Below are 16983 nucleotides of genomic sequence, written 5' to 3'. Positions count from 1 at the left end.
ATGCTAGCAGATGCGCTTAGGAATAATATTGGTAAATGCACCAAATAGAGAATGTCATAATACTAGCAGATGCGCTTAAGGATAATATTGGCAGATGTGCCTAATAGTGAATGTCGTAATCCTGGCAGAGGCGCTTAAAGGATAATGTTGGCAGATGCGCCTTATGTAGCAATGGAAGTTTGTGCTAATTTCTTAGGTCAATCCTTAGGAATGAAAGAATGACGGGTAGTTGAATTCCTAGGGTAAAATCATAAGGAAGATAATAGGGATGGGTAATTGAGTTGATTATTTGATGGTTGAATATAATAATTATATTATTGTGGGTTGAAAACCCTATATGCTCACCAGGCTCCCAAGCCTGACCCACTCAGTTTCCTTTGTATCACAGGTATCAATACGAAGACATATTTCACAGAGAGATTTAAAGGAGATATAAATCATTAGTGTAATTGAATGTAAGTTCTGTTTATTCTTATATGTCTGTATCGGAACATGACATCCCGAGGTTTTATTAATAAATGAAAATACATTCTCTTTGAGAAATGTTTTGATAAGTTATTATCATATCTTGTATTAGGAACAAATTCCGCAACCGTTTTCTTTAAACGATTACTCTGATTTTATAAAACAAAGCATAAACAAATCGGTCTTTTCTGGCCGTGAAAATGGGGATGTCACACTCACCAATGCTCCTGCCGCGTTCATGGACCTCATGAACCGCGTATGCAGACCGATGCTGGATCGGTCTGTGATAGTTTTCATTGACGACATCTTGGTTTATTCCAAGACACAGGAGGAGCATGAGGAGCATCTGAGAGAGGTTTTGGAGACCCTGAGGAGGGAGAGCTTGTATGCCAAGTTCTCCAAGTGCGAGTTTTGGTTGCGCGAGGTGCAATTTCTCGGACACCTTGTCAACCAGAACGGGATTCTAGTCGACCCGGTCAAGGTCGAGGTCGTGATGAGATGGGAGGTTCCTAAGTCTCCATCCGAGATTCGGAGCTTCCTAGGATTAGCAGGCTACTATCAGAGATTCATTCAGGATTTCTCCAAGATAGCCGTACCCCTGACGCGGCTGACGAAGAAAGCCGTGGTCTTTCGGTGGGGACCCGAGCAGCAGGCTGCGTTTGAGACGCTGAGGCAGAGATTGTGCGAGGCGCCAATCTTAGCCCTGCCCGAGGGCGTAGAGGACTTTGTGGCATATTGTGATGCGTCGATCTCAGACCTAGGTGCAGTATTGATGCAGAGGGGGCATGTCATTGCCTACGCTTCGAGGCAGCTCAAGCCTCACGAGGCGAACTACCCGACGCATGATCTGGAGTTGGGGGCGGTGGTTTTTTCCCTCAAGATTTGGCGGAATTACCTCTATGGGGTTCGGTGTACCATTTACACGGACCACAAGAGTTTGAGGTACCTCATGGATCATCCGAATCTGAACATGAGGCAGCGTCGGTGGTTGGACGTGGTGAAGGATTATGATTGCGAGATCCTCTACCACCCGGGGAAGGCTAACGTAGTGGCCGATGCGCTTAGCCGCAAGGCGGCGCCGATCAGGGATATTTGCATGAGGATGACCGTAGTGACTCCCCTGTTGGAGCAAATACATGCTATGTGTATAATATAAAGTTGTTTATATGTGTGGGTGTATAGTCCCTTTCATAAACACGAGTATAGTACAAGTATTGTTTGAATGTAATAAGTATATGTTTGGGTGAGTGTTGGTTACTTTCTTCTGACACATAAATATGAAATATTTGTTATAAAATACATGCTATGGTTTTATATCTATATATATTGTTGTTTATTTGAGATGAGTGTGGAATGGATGTTTTATATAGTTTTAAATGGGTTAAACTGTATATGTATTTATATCTACAAATATGTTGGGTAGAACATGGGTAGATGAGATAGTTGGTATGTGATAAAATGATGAAGTATGAAAGATGATTAAGAATGATATTGGCAGATGCACCAATTAGAGAATGTCATAATGCTAGCAGATGCGCTCAAGCATAGTATTGGTAGATGCACCAAATAGAGAATGACATAATACTAGTAGATGCACTTAAGTATAGTATTGGTAGATGAACCTAAAAGAGCATGCCATAATGCTAGCAGATGCGCTTAGGAATAATATTGGTAAATGCACCAAATAGAGAATGTCATAATACTAGCAGATGCGCTTAAGGATAATATTGGCAGATGTGCCTAATAGTGAATGTCGTAATCCTGGCAGAGGCGCTTAAAGGATAATGTTGGCAGATGCGCCTTATGTAGCAATGGAAGTTTGTGCTAATTTCTTAGGTCAATCCTTAGGAATGAAAGAATGACGGGTAGTTGAATTCCTAGGGTAAAATCATAAGGAAGATAATAGGGATGGGTAATTGAGTTGATTATTTGATGGTTGAATATAATAATTATATTATTGTGGGTTGAAAACCCTATATGCTCACCAGGCTCCCAAGCCTGACCCACTCAGTTTCCTTTGTATCACAGGTATCAATACGAAGACATATTTCACAGAGAGATTTAAAGGAGATATAAATCATTAGTGTAATTGAATGTAAGTTCTGTTTATTCTTATATGTCTGTATCGGAACATGACATCCCGAGGTTTTATTAATAAATGAAAATACATTCTCTTTGAGAAATGTTTTGATAAGTTATTATCATATCTTGTATTAGGAACAAATTCCGCAACCGTTTTCTTTAAACGATTACTCTGATTTTATAAAACAAAGCATAAACAAATCGGTCTTTTCTGGCCGTGAAAATGGGGATGTCACACTCACCAATGCTCCTGCCGCGTTCATGGACCTCATGAACCGCGTATGCAGACCGATGCTGGATCGGTCTGTGATAGTTTTCATTGACGACATCTTGGTTTATTCCAAGACACAGGAGGAGCATGAGGAGCATCTGAGAGAGGTTTTGGAGACCCTGAGGAGGGAGAGCTTGTATGCCAAGTTCTCCAAGTGCGAGTTTTGGTTGCGCGAGGTGCAATTTCTCGGACACCTTGTCAACCAGAACGGGATTCTAGTCGACCCGGTCAAGGTCGAGGTCGTGATGAGATGGGAGGTTCCTAAGTCTCCATCCGAGATTCGGAGCTTCCTAGGATTAGCAGGCTACTATCGGAGATTCATTCAGGATTTCTCCAAGACAGCCGTACCCCTGACGCGGCTGACGAAGAAAGTCGTGGTCTTTCGGTGGGGACCCGAGCAGCAGGCTGCGTTTGAGACGCTGAGGCAGAGATTGTTCGAGGCGCCAATCTTAGCCCTGCCCGAGGGCGTAGAGGACTTTGTGGCATATTGTGATGCGTCGATCTCAGACCTAGGTGCAGTATTGATGCAGAGGGGTCATGTCATTGCCTACGCTTCAAGGCAGCTCAAGCCTCACGAGGCGAACTACCCGACGCATGATCTGGAGTTGGGGGCGGTGGTTTTTTCCCTCAAGATTTGGCGGAATTACCTCTATGGGGTTCGGTGTACCATTTACACGGACCACAAGAGTTTGAGGTACCTCATGGATCATCCGAATTTGAACATGAGGCAGCGTCGGTGGTTGGACGTGGTGAAGGATTATGATTGCGAGATCCTCTACCACCCGGGGAAGGCCAACGTAGTGGCCGATGCGCTTAGCCGCAAGGCGGCGCCGATCAGGGATATTTGCATGAGGATGACCGTAGTGACTCCCCTGTTGGAGCAAATACATGCTATGTGTATAATATAAAGTTGTTTATATGTGTGGGTGTATAGTCCCTTTCATAAACACGAGTATAGTACAAGTATTGTTTGAATGTAATAAGTATATGTTTGGGTGAGTGTTGGTTACTTTCTTCTGACACATAAATATGAAATATTTGTTATAAAATACATGCTATGGTTTTATATCTATATATATTGTTGTTTATTTGAGATGAGTGTGGAATGGATGTTTTATATAGTTTTAAATGGGTTAAACTGTATATGTATTTATATCTACAAATATGTTGGGTAGAACATGGGTAGATGAGATAGTTGGTATGTGATAAAATGATGAAGTATGAAAGATGATTAAGAATGATATTGGCAGATGCACCAATTAGAGAATGTCATAATGCTAGCAGATGCGCTCAAGCATAGTATTGGTAGATGCACCAAATAGAGAATGACATAATACTAGTAGATGCACTTAAGTATAGTATTGGTAGATGAACCTAAAAGAGCATGCCATAATGCTAGCAGATGCGCTTAGGAATAATATTGGTAAATGCACCAAATAGAGAATGTCATAATACTAGCAGATGCGCTTAAGGATAATATTGGCAGATGTGCCTAATAGTGAATGTCGTAATCCTGGCAGAGGCGCTTAAAGGATAATGTTGGCAGATGCGCCTTATGTAGCAATGGAAGTTTGTGCTAATTTCTTAGGTCAATCCTTAGGAATGAAAGAATGACGGGTAGTTGAATTCCTAGGGTAAAATCATAAGGAAGATAATAGGGATGGGTAATTGAGTTGATTATTTGATGGTTGAATATAATAATTATATTATTGTGGGTTGAAAACCCTATATGCTCACCAGGCTCCCAAGCCTGACCCACTCAGTTTCCTTTGTATCACAGGTATCAATACGAAGACATATTTCACAGAGAGATTTAAAGGAGATATAAATCATTAGTGTAATTGAATGTAAGTTCTGTTTATTCTTATATGTCTGTATCGGAACATGACATCCCGAGGTTTTATTAATAAATGAAAATACATTCTCTTTGAGAAATGTTTTGATAAGTTATTATCATATCTTGTATTAGGAACAAATTCCGCAACCGTTTTCTTTAAACGATTACTCTGATTTTATAAAACAAAGCATAAACAAATCGGTCTTTTCTGGCCGTGAAAATGGGGATGTCACACTCACCAATGCTCCTGCCGCGTTCATGGACCTCATGAACCGCGTATGCAGACCGATGCTGGATCGGTCTGTGATAGTTTTCATTGACGACATCTTGGTTTATTCCAAGACACAGGAGGAGCATGAGGAGCATCTGAGAGAGGTTTTGGAGACCCTGAGGAGGGAGAGCTTGTATGCCAAGTTCTCCAAGTGCGAGTTTTGGTTGCGCGAGGTGCAATTTCTCGGACACCTTGTCAACCAGAACGGGATTCTAGTCGACCCGGTCAAGGTCGAGGTCGTGATGAGATGGGAGGTTCCTAAGTCTCCATCCGAGATTCGGAGCTTCCTAGGATTAGCAGGCTACTATCGGAGATTCATTCAGGATTTCTCCAAGATAGCCGTACCCCTGACGCGGCTGACGAAGAAAGCCGTGGTCTTTCGGTGGGGACCCGAGCAGCAGGCTGCGTTTGAGACGCTGAGGCAGAGATTGTGCGAGGCGCCAATCTTAGCCCTGCCCGAGGGCGTAGAGGACTTTGTGGCATATTGTGATGCGTCGATCTCAGACCTAGGTGCAGTATTGATGCAGAGGGGGCATGTCATTGCCTACGCTTCGAGGCAGCTCAAGCCTCACGAGGCGAACTACCCGACGCATGATCTGGAGTTGGGGGCGGTGGTTTTTTCCCTCAAGATTTGGCGGAATTACCTCTATGGGGTTCGGTGTACCATTTACACGGACCACAAGAGTTTGAGGTACCTCATGGATCATCCGAATCTGAACATGAGGCAGCGTCGGTGGTTGGACGTGGTGAAGGATTATGATTGCGAGATCCTCTACCACCCGGGGAAGGCTAACGTAGTGGCCGATGCGCTTAGCCGCAAGGCGGCGCCGATCAGGGATATTTGCATGAGGATGACCGTAGTGACTCCCCTGTTGGAGCAAATACATGCTATGTGTATAATATAAAGTTGTTTATATGTGTGGGTGTATAGTCCCTTTCATAAACACGAGTATAGTACAAGTATTGTTTGAATGTAATAAGTATATGTTTGGGTGAGTGTTGGTTACTTTCTTCTGACACATAAATATGAAATATTTGTTATAAAATACATGCTATGGTTTTATATCTATATATATTGTTGTTTATTTGAGATGAGTGTGGAATGGATGTTTTATATAGTTTTAAATGGGTTAAACTGTATATGTATTTATATCTACAAATATGTTGGGTAGAACATGGGTAGATGAGATAGTTGGTATGTGATAAAATGATGAAGTATGAAAGATGATTAAGAATGATATTGGCAGATGCACCAATTAGAGAATGTCATAATGCTAGCAGATGCGCTCAAGCATAGTATTGGTAGATGCACCAAATAGAGAATGACATAATACTAGTAGATGCACTTAAGTATAGTATTGGTAGATGAACCTAAAAGAGCATGCCATAATGCTAGCAGATGCGCTTAGGAATAATATTGGTAAATGCACCAAATAGAGAATGTCATAATACTAGCAGATGCGCTTAAGGATAATATTGGCAGATGTGCCTAATAGTGAATGTCGTAATCCTGGCAGAGGCGCTTAAAGGATAATGTTGGCAGATGCGCCTTATGTAGCAATGGAAGTTTGTGCTAATTTCTTAGGTCAATCCTTAGGAATGAAAGAATGACGGGTAGTTGAATTCCTAGGGTAAAATCATAAGGAAGATAATAGGGATGGGTAATTGAGTTGATTATTTGATGGTTGAATATAATAATTATATTATTGTGGGTTGAAAACCCTATATGCTCACCAGGCTCCCAAGCCTGACCCACTCAGTTTCCTTTGTATCACAGGTATCAATACGAAGACATATTTCACAGAGAGATTTAAAGGAGATATAAATCATTAGTGTAATTGAATGTAAGTTCTGTTTATTCTTATATGTCTGTATCGGAACATGACATCCCGAGGTTTTATTAATAAATGAAAATACATTCTCTTTGAGAAATGTTTTGATAAGTTATTATCATATCTTGTATTAGGAACAAATTCCGCAACCGTTTTCTTTAAACGATTACTCTGATTTTATAAAACAAAGCATAAACAAATCGGTCTTTTCTGGCCGTGAAAATGGGGATGTCACACTCACCAATGCTCCTGCCGCGTTCATGGACCTCATGAACCGCGTATGCAGACCGATGCTGGATCGGTCTGTGATAGTTTTCATTGACGACATCTTGGTTTATTCCAAGACACAGGAGGAGCATGAGGAGCATCTGAGAGAGGTTTTGGAGACCCTGAGGAGGGAGAGCTTGTATGCCAAGTTCTCCAAGTGCGAGTTTTGGTTGCGCGAGGTGCAATTTCTCGGACACCTTGTCAACCAGAACGGGATTCTAGTCGACCCGGTCAAGGTCGAGGTCGTGATGAGATGGGAGGTTCCTAAGTCTCCATCCGAGATTCGGAGCTTCCTAGGATTAGCAGGCTACTATCGGAGATTCATTCAGGATTTCTCCAAGATAGCCGTACCCCTGACGCGGCTGACGAAGAAAGCCGTGGTCTTTCGGTGGGGACCCGAGCAGCAGGCTGCGTTTGAGACGCTGAGGCAGAGATTGTTCGAGGCGCCAATCTTAGCCCTGCCCGAGGGCGTAGAGGACTTTGTGGCATATTGTGATGCGTCGATCTCAGACCTAGGTGCAGTATTGATGCATAGGGGTCATGTCATTGCCTACGCTTCGAGGCAGCTCAAGCCTCACGAGGCGAACTACCCGACGCATGATCTGGAGTTGGGGGCGGTGGTTTTTTCCCTCAAGATTTGGCGGAATTACCTCTATGGGGTTCGGTGTACCATTTACACGGACCACAAGAGTTTGAGGTACCTCATGGATCATCCGAATCTGAACATGAGGCAGCGTCGGTGGTTGGACGTGGTGAAGGATTATGATTGCGAGATCCTCTACCACCCGGGGAAGGCCAACGTAGTGGCCGATGCGCTTAGCCGCAAGGCGGCGCCGATCAGGGATATTTGCATGAGGATGACCGTAGTGACTCCCCTGTTGGAGCAAATACATGCTATGTGTATAATATAAAGTTGTTTATATGTGTGGGTGTATAGTCCCTTTCATAAACACGAGTATAGTACAAGTATTGTTTGAATGTAATAAGTATATGTTTGGGTGAGTGTTGGTTACTTTCTTCTGACACATAAATATGAAATATTTGTTATAAAATACATGCTATGGTTTTATATCTATATATATTGTTGTTTATTTGAGATGAGTGTGGAATGGATGTTTTATATAGTTTTAAATGGGTTAAACTGTATATGTATTTATATCTACAAATATGTTGGGTAGAACATGGGTAGATGAGATAGTTGGTATGTGATAAAATGATGAAGTATGAAAGATGATTAAGAATGATATTGGCAGATGCACCAATTAGAGAATGTCATAATGCTAGCAGATGCGCTCAAGCATAGTATTGGTAGATGCACCAAATAGAGAATGACATAATACTAGTAGATGCACTTAAGTATAGTATTGGTAGATGAACCTAAAAGAGCATGCCATAATGCTAGCAGATGCGCTTAGGAATAATATTGGTAAATGCACCAAATAGAGAATGTCATAATACTAGCAGATGCGCTTAAGGATAATATTGGCAGATGTGCCTAATAGTGAATGTCGTAATCCTGGCAGAGGCGCTTAAAGGATAATGTTGGCAGATGCGCCTTATGTAGCAATGGAAGTTTGTGCTAATTTCTTAGGTCAATCCTTAGGAATGAAAGAATGACGGGTAGTTGAATTCCTAGGGTAAAATCATAAGGAAGATAATAGGGATGGGTAATTGAGTTGATTATTTGATGGTTGAATATAATAATTATATTATTGTGGGTTGAAAACCCTATATGCTCACCAGGCTCCCAAGCCTGACCCACTCAGTTTCCTTTGTATCACAGGTATCAATACGAAGACATATTTCACAGAGAGATTTAAAGGAGATATAAATCATTAGTGTAATTGAATGTAAGTTCTGTTTATTCTTATATGTCTGTATCGGAACATGACATCCCGAGGTTTTATTAATAAATGAAAATACATTCTCTTTGAGAAATGTTTTGATAAGTTATTATCATATCTTGTATTAGGAACAAATTCCGCAACCGTTTTCTTTAAACGATTACTCTGATTTTATAAAACAAAGCATAAACAAATCGGTCTTTTCTGGCCGTGAAAATGGGGATGTCACACTCACCAATGCTCCTGCCGCGTTCATGGACCTCATGAACCGCGTATGCAGACCGATGCTGGATCGGTCTGTGATAGTTTTCATTGACGACATCTTGGTTTATTCCAAGACACAGGAGGAGCATGAGGAGCATCTGAGAGAGGTTTTGGAGACCCTGAGGAGGGAGAGCTTGTATGCCAAGTTCTCCAAGTGCGAGTTTTGGTTGCGCGAGGTGCAATTTCTCGGACACCTTGTCAACCAGAACGGGATTCTAGTCGACCCGGTCAAGGTCGAGGTCGTGATGAGATGGGAGGTTCCTAAGTCTCCATCCGAGATTCGGAGCTTCCTAGGATTAGCAGGCTACTATCGGAGATTCATTCAGGATTTCTCCAAGATAGTCGTACCCCTGACGCGGCTGACGAAGAAAGCCGTGGTCTTTCGGTGGGGACCCGAGCAGCAGGCTGCGTTTGAGACGCTGAGGCAGAGATTGTGCGAGACGCCAATCTTAGCCCTGCCCGAGGGCGTAGAGGACTTTGTGGTATATTGTGATGCGTCGATCTCAGACCTAGGTGCAGTATTGATGCAGAGGGGGCATGTCATTGCCTACGCTTCGAGGCAGTTCAAGCCTCACGAGGCGAACTACCCGACGCATGATCTGGAGTTGGGGGCGGTGGTTTTTTCCCTCAAGATTTGGCGGAATTACCTCTATGGGGTTCGGTGTACCATTTACACGGACCACAAGAGTTTGAGGTACCTCATGGATCATCCGAATCTGAACATGAGGCAGCGTCGGTGGTTGGACGTGGTGAAGGATTATGATTGCGAGATCCTCTACCACCCGGGGAAGGCCAACGTAGTGGCCGATGCGCTTAGCCGCAAGGCGACGCCGATCAGGGATATTTGCATGAGGATGACCGTCGTGACTCCCCTGTTGGAGCAAATTCGGGAGGCTCATCAGGAGTCTATCAAGGAGGAGCATCGGAAGAGCGAGCGTGTGGTGGGTCAGGTTTCCTCCTTTGATTATGATAGCTGAGGACTATTGACACTACACCGTAGGGTGTGGGTGCCGTATCACGGAGGCGTGCGCCAGATCTTGATGGAGGAGGCGCATAAATCCCGATTCTCTATTCATCCAGGGGTGACGAAGATGTATAGGGATCTTCGTCTAGATTATTGGTGGCCCTGCATGAAGCGGGATGTGGCTTGGTACGTCGAGCGGTGCTTGACCTGCAGGAAGGTTAAGGCCGAATATCAGAGACCGCATGGAAAGATGCAGCCGTTGGACATCTCGTTGTGGAAATGGGAAGATATCACGATGGATTTTATCACAAAGCTTCCCAGGACCGCGTGTGGAGTAGATTCGATTTGGGTCATCGTAGATCGGTTGACCAAGAGTGCTCATTTTATTCCGATTCAGGAGAGCATTTCGGCCGAGAAATTGGCCGACATCTATATTAGGGAGATTGTGGCGCGGCACGGGGTGCCAGTATCTGTTATCTCAGACAGGGATGTGCGTTTTACTTCTAGGTTTTGGAAGAGGTTTCATGACGAGTTGGGAACTCGTTTGCATTTTAGCATCGCCTTTCACCCGCAGACAAATGGTCAGAGCGAGCGGACCATCCAGACTCTGGAGGATATGTTGCGGGCGTGCGTGCTGGACTTTGGTGGTAGTTGGGATACCTATCTTCCATTGGCTGAGTTCTCATACAACAACAGCTACCACGCGAGTATCGACCGCCCTCCATTCGAGATGTTGTACGGACGGAGGTGCCGGACCCCGATATGCTGGGGAGAGGTTTGTTAGAGAGTTATGGGGAGCACTGAAATGGTGCTCAAGACTACCGAGAGGATTCAGCAGGTTCGGAGTAGGCTGCAGACCGCGCAGAGTCGGCAGAAAAGTTACGCCGACAAGCGCCGATCCGACCTAGAGTTCCAGGTTGGGGATATGGTTCTCCTGAAGGTGTCACCATGGAAGGGCGTCATTCGATTCAGGAAGCGGGGAAAGTTGGGCCCAAGGTATATTGGGTCGTTCAAGGTTGTAGCCCGGGTGGGCAAGGTGGCGTATAGGCTGGATTTGCCAGCCGAGCTCCGTCAGATACACAGCACTTTCCATGTTTCTCAGCTACGGAAGTGCCTGGTAGATGACTCCGCAGTGGTTCCATTAGAGGATATTCAGGTCGATGGCGGCCTGAATTATGTTGAGAGACCAGTAGCAATCATCGATCGGAAGTCGAAGGATTTGAAGAACAAGAAAGTGGAACTCGTGAAGGTGCAATGGCAGCACCGGAAGGGATCAGAGTGGACTTGGGGGCCGGTGGAAGAAATGATGGAGCATTACCCCGAGCTATTTTTGGAGCAAGCAACAGACTTCGAGGACGAAGTCTAAAATAAGTGGGGGAGATTTGTAGCACCTAGTTCCTGGTATGTATTCTTGATTATTAACTCTCCTTATATATTGCATTTTAATCTTGGACTCGGCGAGTTGAAGGACTAACTCGCCGAGTAGAAGCTGGACTAGACGCGGGATCTGCTATGTCTACTCGGCAAGTAAGCTCGTGGGACTCGGCGAGTAGACTCTGTCTGCACTAAAACCCTAATACGGGTGTTTGCACCCTATTTAAACAATCTAACCCAGCCTCCATTTCCCCTAGCACTCCCAGAGATCTGTAGAACGAAACCCTAGCCCCTTTGTGTCCTTGTGGGTGATTTTTGAGCATTGTGAAGGTGGTTTGGAGCTTGGGAGAAGAAGGAGAAGGTTGAAGAGTGCAAGAAGGGAAGAAGATCCGGAATCTACTCTGTGAAGGGCTTCTATTCAGGTAGAAAAGTTCCTACCTTGATCTTTAGTTCATTGACCCCCCCCCCTTTTTTTTGTCCCTAAAAAGAGGTTTTAAGCCCTAAGGACCTAAATCTCTATGTGTTTATCCTTAATGTTCTGCAAGGACTTCGGATATGGACCTTTAGGCATCCCAGTAGCATAAAGTCTATGTGGTTGAGGTGATTGAGGTCCCTATTGAGTGTAGGACCTCTTAAAGAGCTTGGAATTGCATGTTTGAGCTCATAGGGCCGTGCATGCACGTAAAGTTTGCAACTTTACGTGGTAAACATGCCCTAGGACCATAGATCTTTGGTTTTGAAACATTGCATGTCTCAGATCTGGCCTACTCAGGAAATGGGTCGAGGGACTCGGCGAGTCCTAAGGTGGAACTCGGCGAGTTCTATGAAGATGGTCTTAGACTCGGCGAGTTGGATGAACAACTCGGCGAGTCCTATGAAGATTGCCTGGATCTCGCCGAGTTGTTCTTCAAACTCGGCGAGTCATATGAACTTTCGTAGAGAAAGAGGGGTTTAAGCGTTGAAGGATCAACCCTTCGTACCTGCACGCGGGATTAACCGTGTAACGAAGTCCCTAAAACCCCAAACCCTAGTATGGGGTGTTCTGGTGTGGATTGGAATCAAGTAGGGGATCCGCTCGAGGAACTCAGTGAGTTGCTCGTGGACTCGGTGAGTTGGGACTCGATTCGGCCCCCTATTCCCGAGTGGTGAGTCATGGGTGACTCAGTGAGTGGGGAGAGGGACTTGGCGAGTAGGACCAGATTAGTAAGGGAAGGACTCGGTGAGTTGCTCATGGACTCGGCGAGTCTAGTCAACTGGAAGTTGACTTTGACTTGGATTTCAACTTGGTCAAGGGTAAAAGGGTCATTTTACCCTAAGTACATCTAGCAGTGTTTGACTGATCGTTTTGTGGGAATTATAGCCGGAGGACGTCCGGAGCAGCAACAGCAGCAGCAGCAGCAGCAGACAGTCAGTTTCCGACCAGATCGGAAGCTACCTTGAGGTGAGTTTGTTGGATAAGGTGTGTCTAAGTCCATAACTTATTTGGTATATACTTGACCCGACCCGGCATGGTCCATTTGGGTTGCACTTCACCCAAACTATTTATGGATAATTTTATGAGAGTTATAAACATATGTTTATTAATATATTATAAGTTATAATATATTAATATGAAGTCATGTTATTTAATTAGTCTTAGTCTTAAATTAATTATGAATTAATTTAGAGATTAAAAGGAAGACTGATTAGATTGTGGGCTATTGGTTTTATATAGTGTGGGCTAACACTCATTTGTTAATGGGCTAGGCGTGTATGGAAGTCCATGGATGATCCATGGAGCTTTTAACCCATGGATCCTTGAAAAAGGAAAGGTCATGGGTTATTAGGGTTTCACCCTAATCATGTACACTATATAAGCATGCTTATGTTGCATGAAATAGCCACTAGTGACACTAGTGTGTGTGCTTGTGTGTGGCCGAAAATTACAAGTGTGTGTACATCTCTCTAAAGTTTTCCAAGTGTTTGTGGTGATTTGTGATTTCCATTTGAGGCATTCACACTATTGGTGCTTGGCTCTCAAACACCAAAGGAATCAAACTCATCAAAAGGTATGTAATCTCATCTAATTCTTTTATGTTTAAAAGTACCCCATGCCATGTTAGATAGGTTATGAACCTTGGAAAATTATTATTTTGCATGTATTTAGACAAACATAGATCCAAGGTTTATTAGGGTTGCATGCACACTTAGGAAGTGTTAGATTGCTCAAAACCCAACAGTGGTATCAGAGCCTAGGCTTGTTTTCTTGAATACTTGATGCAAATTGCTGAAAATCGAAGTTTATGTGCTATCTGCATAGCAGACTCGCCGAGTCCATGAATGGAATCGACGAGTCCAAGACAAAATTCATCCAACTCGGCGAGTTGGTTCATGCACTCGACGAGTTGGACCCCCAGACAGCATATCTTCGAGTTTTGGTGCTAGAATTGGTCTAGAATCATTACCTTAAACTGTTTTGGACACATAAAACCTATTTTTGATGTGGTAATGATGATGGTGGACCAATTTCAAAGTTATAATCAAAATTTCAAGTTTATATGTGTTCATATGATTCTTGAAATTGTTGATGTGGATGTTCATGTTCATATGAGTTTTGTTAGATCATAGGAATTATTTGCAAATTGTTTGTTAGTTAATTCTTGATCTTAATGTGTTTCAATGGAATTCATAATTTGTCCTCAAGTTATGGAATTCCAAAAGTTTTTTTCTTTTAACTGTTTTTTAAGAAGTCATAAGTTACACTTTTGAAGAGTTTTTCTAATAAATGCTTTTATGGACTTCATAATTTGTCCTCAAGTTATGGATTTCCAAGAGACTCTTCATTAAAAGTTTTAAACACTTAATTAAAACTCATAAGTTATGAATATCCAAAAGTTTATGAATGGTTCAAAACTTGCCCTCAAGTTTTGGAACTTGTAAAGTCTCACACAAACTTTAATTCCACATCCTAGAGTTTTAAAAGTTAAAATTCAACCCTTATACTATTATAAGATTAATGGTTAATTATTATATATATGTATAAGAACAAGTCGTTTTACCGTTAGTAGGCCTCATTCACGAAGCCAGTCTATAAGGTGGGTATAAGGTTGTTGCCTATAAAATGGCAACTTAATGGTTGTCCACTCTCACCCACCGCTTGCTTGACTGGTGGAGGGTCGTTAGCCGAACGGGTAGGACAATGACTTTAAATTCTCATTAAAAGTATAATGATTATTATAAAGTAACTAAATGTTTTATTTAATTCCCAATCTTAGTTACTTTAGGAAAAATGTGAATTTGGTGCTAGCCCATGGAATTCACACTTTGTACCTTACCAAGTCGTTGGTGGAGCGTGTGTGGTTAACCGGCACACTAACTTGGACTAGTAAGGATCACGAAGGGTGACTTAATGTTTGTCATAGATCAATGGAGCGTGTGTGGTTAACCGGCACATTGATTGGGTGATAATACTAAGGGTACCAAGTGAATTGGTATGGTTATTCACACCTTGTTTTGTGATCCTCGGCATCCCAGTCACAAAATTTGAGAGGGCACACTCGAGATTGAAACATGCCATTGAAAAGTTCAATGAATCTCAAAAGATCTAGGAATTTCAAATCCAATTAAAACCTAATAAATTATTTCGTTTTTCATGGTGGAAATTGGTGAATCGTCATTCGCCTACCTTCAAATATTTTATAGCTTGGATTACGGCATCCCTCTTCCAAATTATAAAATATTGTGTTGGGTCCTAGCCTTAATATTTCATATTGGGTGTTATATTAAGGATTTTGAATCAACTAACTTGATTTTTTCCCATTATAGATGTCTGGTTCAGACAACTATGATCTTCCCAAATCTCTTGAAGATGGTGTCCCTCAACATCATGCTTCACTTCCTCCACCTCCTCCAATTATTCTCCCTCACCCACAAGTTCTTGAAAAGTTTAAAGTCACTCAATCCCTATTGGCAAGCATAGTCTATGTGTGCTCACATCTTGGAGATAAAGTCACATATTGACAAGCCGGGAGAATTGGGTGTCAAAGTCTTGTGAAAGTTGGATGTTCAATCACTTTCTTAGTAACATAGTGAGTCTCTTTGGGACTACTATGAGACAGACTATGACATGACCCTTAATGATGTTATCTATTTGCTTGGTGTTATGGAATCAACAATGATTTGGAACACCAGTAAAGCAAATTTGATTAAAAGAACAACTTCCCAAGTCTTAAATGGACATTAACAATGGTAGCATTGGATATCTAGAAAAGCATTTCTCTTCCCAATGGAAAGGGATCGGCCATAGTCAACTCGGTTGACCAAATGGTAAAGAGAAAGGCTAAGTCTGAGATAGTCTCATGTGCCATTACCAAAGGGTCTATATGTTTTATTGCCAAAGGGAGGGACATTGATTGCGAAGCTGCCATATTTACCTGAAAGATCATAAGATTGATCAAGTCAAAAAGTTTGACTCTACTTCAGTTAAAGTCCACTGACTAACTCTATTAAGTTCCTATTTGGAGATTCTTATTACATAATGTGAATGGGTCACATGTTGATGTTTTTAAGAATCAAAGAAAAGATAGGAAGCTTAAAGTAAGTATATGTTGATTCTGATTGCGAAGGTGGGTTTCGATCGCATGGTTCGGTAATCAGAATTTTGAGTTGTTGCTTAAGAGTTATAATATATTGCTTATGAATAGATAACAACAAGGTTTTCATGTGGATTGTAAGGATAAGTTTTTCCGCAAAGTTTTAAAATAAAAGAAAAAAAGGGTTTTAATTTTATTTATTTATTTTAAAAATATCCTTACAATGGCATCTGTGGAAAATTGTTGCTTATATGTTTCTAGTAATAGCAATATTGGAAAGTGGATTTGATTCTTTCATTTGTGGTAGTGTCTGAATTTACCGAATGAAGAAAGTTTTTCATCACCCAAGTTCCAATTGGACAGAAACTTGGAATCATACAAGTTGTATTGTATGATGAATGAGAATTTCATCTTTGAAAATTAAGACTAATTCTTTGATCACATGTATATTTGAGTCAATTGAAGGATTAAGGAATTAGGTACATTGGGTGTGCGCTGGTCAAGGTCCACCACAAAGATTGATTTGTCATGATTTACTAAAGATTAGTAAATATGATTATACTTATGAAGTTAAGTATAATTCTGTAACATTGGAAAGGTTACAATGTATGACAAAACAAATGAGAAGAATCAAATTAGGCAGAAAGATAAAAGTTTCTCAAATCTGAAAGGATGGGAGAGTACTTTAGTATCATATTTCATGATCATCTTAATGATTATGAAACCATATCACAAATTCATACTCTAAGGACGTCTTAGTGCATTGTTATGGCTAAGAAGAGAGCTCATGAATTGTTGGATTGGTTAAAATCAAGAAGATGAGTCATACTTCGTTCCAAAACAATTCTTAGAGTCATACTCCAAGATTGTAACCTTGAGTGACATAAAGGAAGATTTATTAACACTAGTCAAATGTAAGAGTAAAATGTTTTCTACTCTTG

Source organism: Lactuca sativa, chromosome 3, assembly GCF_002870075.4.
Source record: "Lactuca sativa cultivar Salinas chromosome 3, Lsat_Salinas_v11, whole genome shotgun sequence".
NCBI lineage: Eukaryota > Viridiplantae > Streptophyta > Magnoliopsida > Asterales > Asteraceae > Lactuca > Lactuca sativa.
This window is presented reverse-complemented; position numbering follows the sequence as displayed.